The 16,283-nt window shown below is 41.8% G+C and overlaps 1 pseudogene; it reads left to right on the top strand.

Moving 5' to 3' along the window:
- The first annotated feature begins 4,732 nt into the window (after positions 1-4,732).
- On the top strand, positions 4,733-5,201 carry LOC119815362 (annotated as a pseudogene).
- The last annotated feature ends 11,082 nt before the right edge of the window (positions 5,202-16,283 follow it).

The following is a 16,283-nucleotide window of genomic DNA, read 5'->3' as shown; positions in this document are numbered from 1 at the left end:
ATGATTTTCAGTTGGTGCTGGAGGTGTCCTCTCTTTCTGCCTTTTCACATGGTGGGACCTATGTGTACAAGCACTATTGTGGAATATTATTTTAAGATAGGTTACATTTGTTTATGCTATGGAATATTTGTTTAATGATGCAAGGATGTGTTGCATTCTTTTATATTGCACTTGTTTAACTCTGTGAAGCTTTGTTACTTTGACTGTCTAAAACACCTGATTGGTCTAATAAAAGCTGAATGGCCAATAGTGAGGCAGGAGAAGGATAGGTAGGACTAGCAGGCTAGAATAAATAGAAGGAGAAATCTGGGAAGAAAGATTGAGGAGCAAAAAAAGAAAGGAAGAGAGAAGGACATCAGGGGCCAGTCATTCAGCTACACAGCAAGCCATGGAGTAAGAAGGAAAGAAAAGATGCCCAGAAATAGAGAAAGGTAAAATCCCTGAGACAGAAGATAAACAGACAAATTTAAGTTAAGAAAAACTGGGTAGAAACAAGCCAAGCTAAGGCCAGGCATTTATAAGAAAGAATAAATCTCTCCGTGTGATTGATTATTTGGGAGATGGGTGGCAGTCTTTCCACAGAACCAAAAGAGGAAAAACCAAACTACATTGCACCTCTGCTGTCCCTTTTGTGTGTCCACAGTTGCTCTTGTATAATACCAGTCAGACTGGGAAAAAGGCTCCCTAGTGGCCTCACTTGAATTTACCTCTTTTGTATATATGTGTCTGTGTGCCTGTGTTCCTTCATTGTTTTTTGTACATATGTGTACACATCTCTATATCTTTTTTTGTTTTTTCCAGACAGTGTTTCTCTGCGTAGCCTTGGCTGTACTAAAACTCACTCTGTAAATCACACGAGCCTCAAACTCACAGAGATCCGCCTGCCTCTGCCTCCTGAGTGCTGGGATTAAAGGCATGCGCCACTACTGACCGGTTTACATATATCTTGTTAATTACCTATTTGAAGGTCCTGTCTCCAAATAGTCGCATTCTGTGGCACTAAGGCATTATTTATCTAGTGTGTTGGGGAGAGGTAAATGTGGGCACATGCATGCCGCTGCACACAATCAAGGACAAGAGGAAAACTTTTCTGAAGTCCATTCTCTCCTTCCTCCTTGAGGCAGGATCTCTTCTGCTGTTTATGTTGCTCTACTGCTGCATACTCCAGGCTAGCAAGCCCATGAGCTTCTCGATGGTCTTCTGTCTCTACCTCCCATCTCAACATAAGGGTGCTGGGATTATAGATGAACACCACTGTAATTCACTTGTATGTCAGTCCTGGGGAATCAATCTCAAGTCATCAGGTTTGCAGAGAAAGCCATCTCCCCAGCCCAATGTCAGGGATTTAATACACGAATAACAGCTTGCCACAATTCAGCTGTAGCTAGAACTATGATTTCCATGTTACTGGTAGGGACTTTAAAGTTTTCTATGTGCAAAAAAAATGATGAGAAAAAGATTTCAACTGAAGTCTGTATTGGTTACTTTTCTATTGCTCTATAGATTTTCTTAAACAAAGGCAAATTCAGGAAAGAGTTTATTTGGGCTTACAGTTTCAGAGGGAGTTTCCCTAATGGCAGGGAAGGCATGACACCAGGTATCTATCTGAAGCAGGAAGCGGAGAGATGACACCTACAACCACAAACATGAAACAAAGAGAGTGAACTGGAAGTGAGGCAAGGCTAGAAACTCTCAAAGCCCATCTCCAGTGACCTACTTCCTCCAGCTAGGCTCTGCCTCCAAAGAGCCTTAACCTTTCCAAACTGCACCATCAACTGGGAAGGAGGTATGTGGATACCTGAGCCTGCAGGGGACATTTCTCATCACACTACAGTCTCTGTCATCATCATATGACACTGCCTCTAACAGCTGAGGAGCTGAGCAAAGACGAGGCTGAGTGACAGCCATCAGTACTTCCTGGTTACTGACAGGTACAGAAGGGTCCGGGTGGGTGGTCTGCTTAGAAGACTGCTTTGAAATGCATATTACACAGAAGCCCTGGGACAGTGGATCAATTTACATTTGTTCCTTTGTTACTATAGAAAATCTCTCTAAGCAACTGAAAACTCCACACTCCACCCCTGCACAGGAGTATACCTGCCCTGGCTAATTATTTAAGACATTGTTCAAAGAAGAGCTCCTAATTAACAGTGTGCATAACCTATCCCAAAACATGAGCATCTCTAACAGTTTGTAATCCATCTGGTCTCCAGGCCCACATACCAGTGTCAGGTATGGCTGCTGTCCCCACAGCTACCTATCTTCTTTTTTGGTGGTGAGGGGAGTAGAAGGAGGGGTCCGTAGTGAGTAATGAATCAATAAACACTCAGTCAATTCCCTGGACTCTGTTGACATGCATGGCCAGTTTTCTCTCGTGATCAATTACACTTGTTTTTGCAGGAAGATTAATTTACTTTTCTGGAGAATTTTTCTGGGTTTCTGCTATTAAAAAGCCAATCTCAACAATCCCCCTAGCTCAGCAGAAATAGAATCTGGTTCAGTATGGCTGGTCAAAATTGTCAAAATCTATGACTTTAAAAAAAGAGCATGGCCACAACCAGAAAGGAGGGCATAGATGTGTGTGGGTGGAGTGTAACATACATGAACATAAACATAAATCTCTTATAATTATGTTGTTTCATATTAGGGTAAACAGTGTGTATCTTTTTTCATGGTTCCCACCTATTTCAAAAGACTACTAACGTCCCTACAAGAAAATCAGGTACTACACATTTCAGATAATAACAATCAAAAAAGAAGAGCAGATGACAGAAGACATGTCCACAATTAGGCAGAACTCTTCAAACAAAGAAGAGCCCTCAGTTAATTAATGTTTGTCAAGTACTTTAAAATCATATAATTCAACAATCTAGGCATTCCCACCTAAAGATATGAAGACAAAGAATTGGTGGAGGGAGCTGCCTCGACTGGATGGAGGTCTTGTCTTGCTCAGTGATCATCAAATTTGCCAGAGAGGAAGAGGGGAAAATCCCCTACACACACAAAGTAGCTCCAACTAAAGTCTTTTAAAAAGCTTTTGCTCTGTCTCTTCCTCTCGTTTTTCTTTATGAGTGAAGGGGGAATAATTTTTCTGAAAATCATTTCACAGGAGCAGTACCATCAATTCTTAATTATTAATATCACAATTTGTTATTTATTGAGCATCAACAGTGCATTAGATGTCTGCAGCACAGATAGCTCCAAGTTTTAAATTAAAGTGGCTCACTTAAAAGTGTGGATCTTTAGGAATGTTGTTTTGAGAGGTTTGTGTGTGTCTGTGTGTGCACACGTGTGCACATGCATGCACGCTTAGTGTGATCATGGGAAATGAGCTGGATAATGGGATGTTCCTTGCATTTGATAGAATGCCTTTCCTAACATCTGTATTTTCTCACTTACTAGACAGATTATTTTCCTATAAATCAAAGACTAAAAGCCACGGAGGGGACCCTGAAAAATCCAAATCTGATAATCTCCAAATACATCTGACCAAATTCCCATCTAAGATCTGAGCAAACCCCCATCTTAGTAAAGTATTTGAAAAAAATACTCCATTGATTTTATATATCATCTATTGCAAGCTATATGCATACACTACTGAACTGATATATCACATTCATTATAAGGCATTCAAAAGAGAAAAGTGGTACAGAGGACATAGAGGTAAACCGTTTTAAGATATTTTTTGCTTGATTGTGCTATTAGGAACAAAGAAGATTTGCTCTCACTACAAGGACACTGCCACTGATAACACTTCTGAACTAAGAATGCAATAGGCTGTTTCATATTTTTTTTAATCTTGACTTGGTATTTGGGGGATACAGGGATTTGAAAGTCAAGTGCAGCTTTCACGGCTGTCATTGCTGAGAAGGAAGCGTCACAAAAATACATCCATCCAAATACTAGAGAAACAGCAATGTTGGCTGTCTTCACACATCATGGAACATCCAGATCCTGCCCCCCCCCCCAGTTTTGGAACTGTGTCAGCTTTTTTTTTCCTTTCCTACCGCTTGCTTTTTCCCCCCAACAAATTAGAACTCACTGTATTCTGCTTATTTAATAACTGATTCCTTTGAAATACACTGAAACTACCTTAAAAAACAATCTTGAAAATTGATTACTACATTTTATAAGTTTACAACACCATGATTTTAAGATTGTACTTAGCCTTGGCAACAAAAAAAAAACATTAATGATGGAAACATTTTTTGGCCATTATGATCAAAATACTTTCTCTGTAGTACAAAATTTGTTTTCTTTTTCCGATTTTTCCTCTTTAAAAAGCAATGGCAGTTTAATTGACTCATTAAGAGCCTTCATTTAAAGCCTACCCTTCTTGTCCTCACCCATTCCCTCTTCTGGGATTCGATGTTATCGTCTATCCATAAAGTTAATTCTCTGCTTCTGCTTTCGTAAGCCCTATGACAGCAACGACTGAAGTCACGTAAAATAGAATCTGCCTGGTTCCCATATGAAAATGGAATCTATTGAGGGTGAGGCTTTGTTTTTAAAATTTTTTAATATGCCTACTACCAATAGCCACATAGGAAAATAGCATAATTTACATGTCATTTGTCAAACAAACTGTAATACAACTTTGACTGCTTTAACTTATCCAGGTATGTTCCACAACCCTCTTGTGACACAGCAAAAGATGAAACCGTTATCCCTGCATTAAAATCATCACAGAGGTCCCTTTCTAGCCTGTGCCTTGAACCCTGCAGCCTCCGTGATGTTGATGCCTAAGAAGAACCAGATTGCCATCTACGAACTTCTTTTTAAGGAAGAAGTGATGGTTGCTAAGAAAGATGTCCATATGTCCAAATACCCTGAGTGGGCAGACAAGAATAGGCCCAACCTTCATATAATGAAGGCCATGCAGTCTTGAAGTCTTGAGACTACGTGAAGGAGCTATTTGCCTGGAGACATGTCTATTGGTACCTGATGAACGAGGACATTCAGTATCTCTGAGAAGACCGCTACCTACCCCTGGGGATGGTGCCTGCCACTGTACACAGAAGCTGTCCTGAAACTGGCAGGCCTCAGCCCGAAGGTCCAGAGTGATCTGCAAGCTTAACAAGAGGGGAGGCAAACACCTATAGGAAGCTACGCCTTCTGGTGCTGAGGCTGGGGCTGGCTCACCAATTGAATTCCAGTTTAGAGTCAGCTTTAGTTATGGCAATGGTCAGCCACCTCACTGAAGTTGGAGATTGTGTTGTGTTGGATAAACTTTAAAGAAAGTGTGGAAAAAATCATATTCTATTTGTAATTCTGATATTTAAGATTAGTCCATAAATTTTGTTAACAAAGCCCAAATTTACTACAATACATGGAAACATAGTGATATAAATGAACAAATGAAAATAATAATACAGCCTTTGGTATTCGAGGACTCAAGCTAGGGTTCTAGGGTATCCTAGGCTCTATGATTCACTAGACATTTAAAACCTAGCAATCTTTCTTTTCTTCCTTCCTCTCTTTCTTTTTCATTCCTTTTTTCTTTCTTTCCCTAAATACACAAGAAATGACATTTCTTTTCTCCCTTCCACTATGGAGCCTGCTGCTCTGGTCCAGCAGTTTACTGAAAAAAAAGCTTCTCTGGATTCAATATCAGATTTCTTGAGTGCAGGCTGTTGCTCCACCCAACATGTGCTAGCCGGACAACTTGATAGCTACCTACACTCCCCACATGGGTGGCTCCAGAACATACTTCTGATACGTGGCCATCTTTTTAAAGTATCTCTGATGACAAAGAGCTAGTGACCTTCCAGTGCAATCCTACTTCGTTATTAGACAGCTGGGATTGTCAGAAAGCATGTTCTCCTTCCCTGTAGTTCTATCTACTACTGGGTTATTTTACTCTACTGTATCACAAAGAAACCAAGGCACCACTATCCTATCTCCCATCATCTCCATGTCCTCGATAGTTATATGTCAACTTGACAGGTTAAAGTCATTTGAGAGGAGGGAATCTCAATTGAAAAATGGCCTCCAGAAGGTCAGGCTGAAGGCAGGCAAGCATTTAGGGCATTTTCTTAATTGGTAGTTGAAAAGGTTCAACTCTGCTATATGATCTTCAGGAGACCCCTTTCTATGCTCTCAAATCCCCCTAATAAGATGAGAATGTTAGTGACTAACCTCGAGATCTCAGGAAGTTTTAGTGATAATAGATGAATGAGCTGGGCGTGGTGACTCATACTTGTAATTCCATACTTAGAGGCTGGGGAGTGCTTGGGAGGATCAAAAAAGCTTGAGACCAGCCTGGGGTACACAGTGACCTCAGCACTAGCCTGATCTATAACTGAGACCCATCCTCAAAATAAAAAAAGAATTAAATGAGTTGCAAATGAGCCCTTAAAAGGAGTGTGTGTGTGTGTGTGTGTGTGTGTGTGTGTGTGTGTGTGTGTGTGTGTTTACAAGGCAACCTGTAGGCACTTAATGAATATTAATGGGAAAATTGAACATATAAACATACAGATAAATGACAGAGAGCATACTGAATAATGACAAGAAAGTGGGATCAGAAAAATGGTGAGACATAACATCAATTCAAAAGCTCTTGGCATCTGAAGCCAGTATCTGTCGCCAGTGGCAATACCAGATGAATCACAATGCTTTTGGTCCAGTGCAGTGTTTAAAGAATGCAAGGCTTACTTTCTGGAAAGGAATCATCTTACCCATGGTTTCCAAGGCTCTGTGCAGTTAATGAGGCGTCTAGTAGCACCTGTTCAAAATTTGCTCAGGAAGAAACAGAATGAGTAAGAGGCAGAGCCAAGAGAAGAGGCTCACATTCATCAACGCACATTTCTAGTCTTCCAGGGACAGCAAAATATTTAACTGCCAAGCAGCAAATCCCATTTGACTGTTTAAGTAAGAAGTAATGATTAATATCAGACTAAAAGTACGTGCCATTCCACATTTTGTTATATAGAATTTGCTAATAGCATATATATGTATATATATATGAATTGCAATTACTTTTTTATCAAGTTTTTCCTTCTCACATGAAATAAGCATCACAGGATGTTTCTACCTGTACATTTAGTCATTCATTCACTTTTTCAAAAGAAAAAAGTGAATTGCTTATGTTAGGCATAATCCGAAGTACAGCAGGACTAAGACAAATAACCCTGTAGGCTGGGTGTGGGAGACTGGGGGTCAGTCTTTAAAGGCACAAGTATATGTTAGATCACAGACTGACAACTCAGGGTGTTGTGGGCTGACAGGTGATCAGTCATGACTGTGTACCAGCTCTGAGAAACCCAGCAAATTTCAATAGAAAGGGATTTAGTGAATTAAATGCTAATGAAATCTAAGAGCAGAAGCAAAAGCCTGTTAGGACTCTGAAGAAGTGAGTCCTCAAACAATACTTAAGAACAGCAACCACAATGGCAGCTGCCTTCTATGGCATCTTCAGGAGGCCTGGGAATCAAGATGTTTGCCAGTGCACTCAGTGGTCCACAGAACACACTTTGTTTACAACGCTCCATGGGTTGTAACATTACTTTCTCCTTTAGGAGTGGGAAGTGGAAATAAAGGCTAACAGATTATCATTGGTCTCACTATTTATTTGTCTTGTGAGAATGCAGCTGTTTAGAAGAGCCCAAAGTCACATCCAGAAACCTAGCTGCAAAGGAATCTCTTTCCAACATCTGCAGTAGAGGAACATGGGAAGAGTTGTAAGAGTTATGGTTGTAAGGAGCCATTACACTCACTTGATCAACAGAAGACAGTAAGATGGAGAGTCTTTGACAGAGAAGGGGGATAAGCTAAAGACAGGAGGAATACGGAGCTCTGATGACCTTGAACAGAACCCAATACCCCATTTTAAAAGTCCAATTATTTTGGTCATCATTAGTCTTGACAATGTAAAACTAAAGTTAAAGTCACATGAGTGTGGCGTTCTGATGGAATAAATATGAACTAAGAGTTAAGAGAGTAGTGCAGCAGTGTTCTCCCTAGTTCTTCCACTAATAATGTCCCCGGGGAGGTCACTTAACATCTCTGGCTTCAGTTTTCCCATTGGTAAACTAGGGAGAGTTTCCATAATTCTCTGCTAACAGGAATTAACAAGAAATAGAATCATCAAAATTCATCATCTTGCTAAGTAGTTGTAACACACAACAACTAAACAGTCTATTTAATGGGCTGAAGGAAGCCCCTCATGGTATTTATGTAAAAACTTTCTTCGTAACCAGTAAATTCCTTCCCCAATAATACAGTACTGCAATTTTGTTAGCATAATATGAGAGCAGTGACTAGTCGACAAACACTCGCTGATATCAAATAAAATTACAATAACGATGGAATTCAGTTGTCTTTGGAAACGCATGTCTCTACTCAGCTTTCCTCCCACAACATGTTGCAGAAGGCACTAATCATGCAGCACATGCTGACCGGCCAGGTAAACAGATGAGAACGCCAGAGCTTTGCCTTATTTGCCAGGCGCTGTGCTCAGCCAAGGTTGAGTGCTTGGCAAGGGAAATGATCTTCATTTCTCAATGCTCATGAATATGTAATTCATCTAGTCACAATAGATAGGTTTTGTGCAGTTTGGGAAGCCACGTGTTGTTTCTTTTCTATAACGGCCTCCTCTGCCCTACTTAGAGGCTCAGCAGCTGCTGAAGGTCACACTACCACTGAGATACAGAACACAGAAGGTAGCAACTGTGTGGCCTGTAAATTATCTGCAGGAGCATAGATATCAGATGACAAAGCAACTTGAAACCCCCTCTTCCCCTACCAAGGAGGAAAGATGAATTCATGTAAGCTATAAGAGACAATACAAAATTCGACAACCTACGAAAGATAATATAGGATTAGTTAGAGCAAACATGAACTATTCCACTGGGTTAGATCTTGCCCTTATAGGCCTGTGTTAGAGTCAACAGTGATCGAAAAAGAGAAAATGCTATAATGTGAAACTACAAATAACCTCGAACTAGGACTGTAATGACCAAAAAAATAAATAAATAAAAACCTGTAAGTAGGGATCTTCAAAGTGACCATCCGTGTCACCACAGCAGACAAGCTGCAGCAGAAAGAGCAACTCTAGGTTTAGAACTTTTCTTAGAGCCAGTAACAACAACATGCCTCTACTCTTGTCTCCTCTTCTTTACTCACATACACAGGCATACACACACGCAAAGGCACACACAGGCACGTACAAATGAAAATACACACATGCACACGTACATACATGCTCAGGAAGAGAGAAAAATGGCAGGGAGACTCCTTAACTAATTAAGTCACAAAATAAGAAAATGACCATACCATGATTAAGTTATCGCCAACAGTGCAGGAGAGCGATGCCAAAGTTTCTCTGTGGTTATGATGAATTGTTTCTTACATTTCTTTTTGTCCACCAAGCTTTAACCAATTCCTCCTCTCTTGTCTCTTTGACTAATGGGAATAACTGACCTCCAGTTTCTGTGTGCCATTCATATCTGCCAGCATATCATTATCATTCAGCATTCCTGCTTTTTCCCAGAAAGCAGTTGCCACTCTTGAGTTTATAAAGAACCTTTTAAAATTTATGCCATATGACTTTTTTTTTTCTTTCTGAATCCTGGCCAATTTGACTTGTTAATAAAAATAAAAAAAAATTAAAAAAAGATGTTTAAGCCTCAAGAACATTCATGTCTGCGGGGTAATGAGCACCAACGGACAGCTGTGTGACTGTTCAAGATGAGAATTTTTTCTCATTTTAATCTTGTTGATGTGTGGTAGCTTTCAAGACTTTGGATAGAAATATGAGAAGACGATCTTTGGCTTTGAATATGACCCCAGCAAAGTTGTCAGAGAAGTCTAACACTTTTCACACTGACTGGATAACTCCTTTATAAGGTTACTGAAAGAACTAAGGGTGGAGCAGAAACTAGAGTAAAGGGCCATATTCAGGTTGCTGAAGAGAGAAGGCAGTTGTTAAGATCGCTAGATGTTCTTGAAAAGGAAGTGGGTTCAGTTCCCAGCACCCACACAGTGGCTCACAGTCACCTGTAAACTCCAACACCCTCTTCCACCTCTACAGGCAGCAAGTACACATGTGGTACACATACATTTGTGCAGACAAACACAAAAATAAGATCAAAATAAATAAACTGTGTGTGTGTCTGTGCGTGTGCGTGTGTATGAAAGAATCGGAAGCAGAACTATGGAGCCTGGCCCATGATATAGAACTGAACCAAAGGGGGTCTCAGAAGCATTCTTCCAGGACTGTAGGCTTCAACACCAGTGCCTTGTCTAGAATAACTTTCGAGACTGCAGGTGGTACCCAGAAAGGACTTCTTCTAAGGAAGAGACCCATTGGTTTTTCAAAAGCTGGAAAGGAACATAAGCTTCATCAAAATAGCTGTCCCTCTCCTCCACAACCAGACAGCAAGATTAGCCTAGATGTGATCCCTGTGATGGCTAGGTTAGGGAAGAGCATTGTCTAAACATTCCAATGGGCAACACATTAAAGACTCACTGAGTGGAGGAACACCCAAGGGGTCTCTTGCCTAAATATCCAAACATGGTCTCATATTAGTTCACAGTCTCTCAGTCTCCTGATAGCTGCTGTTTTGAGTTTGTTTTTGTTTTGTTTTTGCTAACTTTTCCTGAGCAAGCTCGGTGCTCATGAAGTACCTATAAGATGGGGGTGTAGAGTACTTCCCACTTTCTCCTCTATCAATCTCAATGTGTTCAAATTAATATTGAGGTCTTTAATCCATTTGGACTTGAGTTTTGTGCATGGTGATAGATATGGATCTACTTTCATTCTTCTACAGGTTGACATCCAGTTATGCCAGCACCATTTGTTGAAGATGCCCTCTTTTTTCCATTGTGTACTTTTGGCTCCTTTATCAAAGATCAGGTGTTCATAGGTTTGTGGTTTAAGATCCGGGTCTTCTATACGATTCCATTGGTCAACTTCTCTGTTCTTATGCCAATACCAAGCCGTTTTACAACAAATGGGCACAGGGAACCGTTTCCTATGCATAACCCCAGCTGCACAGACTTTAAGGGCAACATTGAATAAATGGGACCTCCTGAAGTTGAGCAGCTTCTGTAAAGCAAAGGACATTGTCACTAAGACACAAAGGCAGCCTACTGACTGGGAAAAGATCTTCACCAACCCTGCAACTGACAAAGGTCTGATCTCTAAAATATATAAGGAACTCAAGAGACTAGACGGTAAAATGCCAATTAACCCAATTAAAAAATGGGGCGATGAACTGAACAGAGAATTCTCAACAGAAGAAGTTCGAATGGCCAAAAGACACTTAAGGTCATGCTCAACCTCCCTAGCTATCAGGGAAATGCAAATCAAAACAACTTTGAGATATCATCTTACACCTGTCAGATTGGCTAAAATCCAAAACACCAATAATAACCTTTGCTGGAGAGGTTGTGGGGTAAGGGGCACACTCATCCATTGCTGGTGGGAATGCAAACTTGTGCAACCACTTTGGAAAGCAGTGTGGCGGTTTCTCAGGAAATTCGGGATCAACCTACCCCAGGACCCAGCAATTCCACTCTTGGGAATCTACCCAAGAGATGCCCAATCATACAACAAAAGCATATGCTCATCTATGTTCATAGCAGCATTATTTGTAATAGCCAGATCCTGGAGACAGCCTAGATGCCCTTCAGTGGAAGAATGGATGAAGAAACTGTGGAATATATACATGCTAGAATACTACTCAGCGGTAAAAAACAATGACATCTTGAATTTTGCAGGCAAATGGATGGAAATAGAAAACACTATTCTGAGTGAGGTAACCCAGACCCATAAAGATGAACATGGGATGTACTCACTCATATTCGGTTTCTAGCCATGATTAAAGGACATCGAGCCTATAAGTTTGGGATCCTTGAGAAGATAATAAGAAGGTGAACTCCCAAAAAAGATATAGTAATCCTCCTGGATATTGGAAGTAGACACGATCGCCAGGCAAAATTGGGAACTTGAGGGTTGGGCAAGACTGGGCCAAGGGAAGATGGGGAGAGAAAAGTGTGAAGGGGAGAGCGGGGGGAGCTCGGAGGAATGGGGTGCTTGGGATATAGGAAGGGTGGATATGAGAGCAGGGAAGCATATATCTGAATTTAAGGAGCTACCTGAGGGTTGTCAAGAGACTTGACCCTAGAGGGGTTCCCAGGTTTCCAGGGAGACGCCCCCAGTTAGTTCCTTGGGCAGCTGAGGAGAGGGAGCCTGAAAAGGCCAGTTCCTATAGCCATACTGATGAATTTCTTGCATATCACCATAGAACCTCCACCTGACGATAGATGAAGAAAATGACAGAGCCCCACCTTGGAGCACCGGACTGAGCTCCCAAGGTCCTGATGAGGAGCAGAAGGAGAGAGAACATGAGAAAGAAAGTCAGGACCGTGAGGGAACCTCCAGCTGGCGACAGATGGGGAAGGTGACTGAGCCCCACATTGGAGCACTGGACTGAGCTCCCAAGGTCCTGATGAGGAGCAGAAGGAGCGAGAACATGAGGGAGAAAGTCAGGAACGAGAGGGGTGCGTTCACTCATGGAGACGGTGGGACAGAACTAATGGGAGATCACCAACTCCAGTTGGAATGGGACTGATGGATCATGCGACCAAACCCGTCTCTCTGAGTGTGGCCAACAGCGGGGGCTGACTGAGAAGCAAAGGACAATGGCTCTGGGCTCTGATTGTTCTTCATGGACGGGCTCTGTGGGAGCCTTCTCAGCTTGGTCGATCACCTTCCTGGACCTGGGGGGAGTTGGGAGGACCTTGGTCTTAGCATAGAGTGGGGAACCCTGATGGCTCCTTGGCCTTGAGAGGGAGGGAGGGGAGGTATGGGTGGAGGGGAGGGGAGGGAAGGGGGAGAAGGAGGGGAGAGAAAGGGGAGAAGGAGGGGAGGGAGGGGGGAGGAGGAGGGAAGGAGATGGAAATTTTTAAATATAAAAAAAAATAAACCATGAGAAAAAAAAAAAAAGATGGGGGTGAAAGTTCCTACAGAGGCATGGTGTATTAATCACTACACTGTTGCTCATTGAATATGTTGTCATTTTCCTTGAGCTGCTTACAGGAATTTTAAAAACCACTTTATTAATTGCTCTAACCATTTGTCAGTTACTTGGGCTTTAAGGAGGTTGTTATGAGCTTTAAAATCACATTTGTGTTAAATACCAGTGCAAATGAGCCGCAGGAAGGAGCAGAAACACTCTAGTGTTGGGTTGTATTCACAGAGATGACGGCTCCTCCCCCCACCCACTCCAGGCTATTTCACTCTGAGGACATTACACCATTATTAAGATTGTCTTCCCTTCAGGCCTCAAGGATGCATTTAATTTTGTGAAATTCAGACTTGATGGCTAATAGCAATAACACTGAACACAAGCATCTGGACTCACTACGGGAAATCGCTCCCTTCTTTGAGAGCTGGGGACCCACCTGAGTGAAGGGAGTAGAATTTTAGTGCCTCAGTTTCCAACCCAGAAACAAAACACAAAGGTTTTTTTTTTTGCCACTGTCTCAAAGGAGACAGTGGCAAAAATGGACATAGAACTTCACAGATCATTCTCTCTTCATCCCAGCTGTAATCTCCTCGCAGTTTTTATATATAGAAAATATCAGGGCAAGAGAAGCAGAATACAAAAGCTTTTGTTTTGTTTAAAAGTAGGTCACAAATGTTCCTAATACAGCTAAAATCCTGTGCTTCACCCTAAAGAGGCTAACAGTACCAAGCAACAGAAAAGTTTTCCATAATTATATTGTACATTGTAGACCAAGTCCAACCAAAGAAAGTTGCCAAAACCCCAGACCAGAGACTGTGGAAGCCAATATATATTTATGACTACTGAAGGTACAGATGGGTAATACAGATGCCTTAGTTAGGGTTTCTATTGCTGTGAAGAGATACCATTACCACTGCAACTCTTATAAAGGAAAACACTTAATTGGGGGTAGCTTGCTTACAGTTTCAGAGGTTCAGTCCATTATCATCATAGTAGGGAGCATGATGGTGTGTAGGCAGACATGGCGCTGGCTACATCTTGATCAGAAGGCAACAGGAAGTAGACTGTACAATGGGCAGTATCTTGAGCATAAGAGACCTCAAAGCCCTCCACCACCAGTGGCACACTTCCTCCAACCAGGCCACACCTACTTCAATAAGGCCACACCTCCTAGTAGTACCACTCTCTTTGGGGTCCATTTTTCTTTCAAACCACCACACAGATTTTCAATGATCCTTTCCCCTGATTTCCTGTCTGTAGTGAATTGCTTTCTACAGACACTCTATGATTACAGCCTTCATGTCAGAGACTCCAATATAGAGACCAAGAACTTCTCTGTGGCTTTACTTGTCACTAGCTTTCTCATCTCCCCTTCAACACATTATTAACACATCGATAGCTGACAGTAAATGAGTACGGTAAAGAAACATTTTTGTATCTTACTCTGAAAGTAGTTTAAAACCCTTATTAGTCCTTCCATCAACCCCACCACCGCAACTCCTTGTTATAACCACTCCAGTTACCTAGAGTCACACAGTTTTTCTGATTCTTCCCAACTCTTTTCCTTCAAGTCTGTTATAGGTTCCAGAGTTTTCTCCCAATACTTAAAAATGTAAAATAGAGTATTTACAAACATAAGCAGCTTAGCTGGGCAGTGGTGGCGCACGCCTTTAATCCCAGCACTCGGGAGGAAGAGGCAGGTGGATCTCTGTGAATTCGAGGCCAGCCTGGTCTACAAGAGCTAGCTCCAGGACAGGCTCTAAAAAAGCTGCAGAGAAACCCTGTCTCGAAAAACCAAAAAAAGAAAAAAGAAAAAAAACATAAGCAGCTTAAGGAAAGGGTATTAACGCAGATGCTAATCCAATATAACAATATTTCTTATAAGAAAGAGATGTCAAGGCACAGGGAGGATGCCATGTGACAGCAGAGGCAGAGCTGCATGAGCAATGCTGCAAACCAGGAATGGCGGGATTGCTGGCCACCAGCACTTCAGAAAACAGAGAGCCTCATGGAGGGCACATGGTCCTGCTGACCCTTTGCTTTCCAACTTCTAGCCTCCAGAATGAGAAAATTTATATATATATATATATATATATATATATATATATATACTGTTTAAAGCTACCCACTTTGTAGCACTTGGTTATGGAAGCTCTAGAAAATAAATTCTCTCTCCCTCTGTCTTATTTTCTCAGCAGAGATATTGAGCATCCCTTTTGTCGTCTTGACATTTACCCAGAGATGCTCATCTTTGACCCACAAGCTGCTGGTGAATGCAATTTCCTCAATAAGCACAGCTCCATCCCTAAGAGAAATACTGGAGCCAGAGGTTAAGGCTTTTTTTTTTTTCTTTAACAAAGTTATCACTATGATGTATTTACATTGGGAAAAAAAAAGAAATCAAAGTTCCCAAATTAGACTTGAAGGTCTAGACTCTATAGATGTTGCTCTTTATAAAACAAGTAGACCTTTGCTTCACCTGCACTAGACACTTCTCACTGTGGAGAGGACAGTGTCAAAGCCCTAAGTCAGCAGTTCTCAACCTGTGGGTCGCGACCCCTTTGGTGATCAAACCACTCTTTCACAGGGACTGCTTAACACCATTGAAAAACACTACAGTTCACAACAGTAGCAAAAATTACAGCTGTGAGGTAGCACCGAAAATAATTTCATGGTTGAGGGTCACCACGAGGAACTGGATCAGAGGGTCGCAGAGTTAGGAAGGCTGAAAATCACTTGCCTAAGACTGTCATGACGTGGTCTCCGTCTTCCCACTGCCTTGCCCTGTACCAGTCCTCTTTACACAATGAGCTTCTTTCAATTCCTCCTTTTCAACACACAGTCCCTCGGTCCTCCTACAGCTGCCACTATGCTGCCGTCCTCTCCCTAAGAACTCCTGCCTCAGCCCCTCTCTGAGATAATTCGAATGGGTTTCTGTCCCAACTCAAGCGTGAGGTCCTTGGAGGCCTTTCCTGGCTTCCCAAGCAAGAGTACAGCTCCCCCGTACAGACCTTTATGGCACCCAGTGCTTTTCCTTGAAATATTTATTAGTTTTTAATTACAACGGAAGCACTTTTAATTGAGCTCCTCTGGGACTTGACTGATGTTTTCAGATCCCTTTGTCAGATGTTTTGACTGACTGTCCAGAGTGAGACAGATGCCTGTGACTCCTGCCTGCCTGGTGTCCTCACCGCTTCTACTCCCAGCAGCTGAGCTCCACGCTTACTCAGAGTGGCTTGTTTTTGTTCTCAAACCTGTTTATGACAGTTGTACTTGATTACTATAATTATATAGTTTAATTAAGTATCACAT

The sequence above is a fragment of the Arvicola amphibius genome, chromosome 5, assembly GCF_903992535.2.
Source record: "Arvicola amphibius chromosome 5, mArvAmp1.2, whole genome shotgun sequence".
NCBI lineage: Eukaryota > Metazoa > Chordata > Mammalia > Rodentia > Cricetidae > Arvicola > Arvicola amphibius.
Note: the sequence above shows the minus strand (reverse complement) of the source record. Positions and strands in the feature narration are given on the sequence as shown.